Consider the following 573-nt stretch of genomic DNA (forward strand, 5'->3'; position numbering starts at 1 on the left):
TTATTTTCTTTAGCTAATGTTTTATTTATACAGTTGTGGATCATTAATTTTCTGCAAAGGACCACAAAAAGACTCTATTCATAACTCTTGAAAGAGGTTTTATAAATCCGTATTTCCTATAATTATCACATAGTAGATTAACCACGGTAGAGTTAAAAGGATATTTAATGAACCATAATTATTGTTCTACATCAAACCTGAATTAGCATCCTAACTGTTCTCCATTTTGTGTTGGTAAAGGCAGACAATTTTAGTAGAAATAATAGTACTGCAGAGTCTGTATATATGATTTGAAAAAAGATATGTAATTATCTTTCTTCTCGACCTGCTAAGAGATAAAATAAGAGGATAATAACATATCTGCAGCAAGCAAATAAAACAAAGAAACAAAGAGGCAAAGAAGGAGTTACCAACGGATTGAGTAACGGAAGAAGCTGTGGGAAACTATGTGAAACTGAAACGATTAGTGGGGTTGATTCGGTTGCCGCCCCTGCAGAATGGGAACGTGCAACCGAGAAGTCTCTGTCTGCAGTTTCACGTCTCTAGGCTTCTTACTTGTAAATGTTTTTAAAC

Source organism: Penaeus monodon, chromosome 27 (assembly GCF_015228065.2).
Source record: "Penaeus monodon isolate SGIC_2016 chromosome 27, NSTDA_Pmon_1, whole genome shotgun sequence".
NCBI lineage: Eukaryota > Metazoa > Arthropoda > Malacostraca > Decapoda > Penaeidae > Penaeus > Penaeus monodon.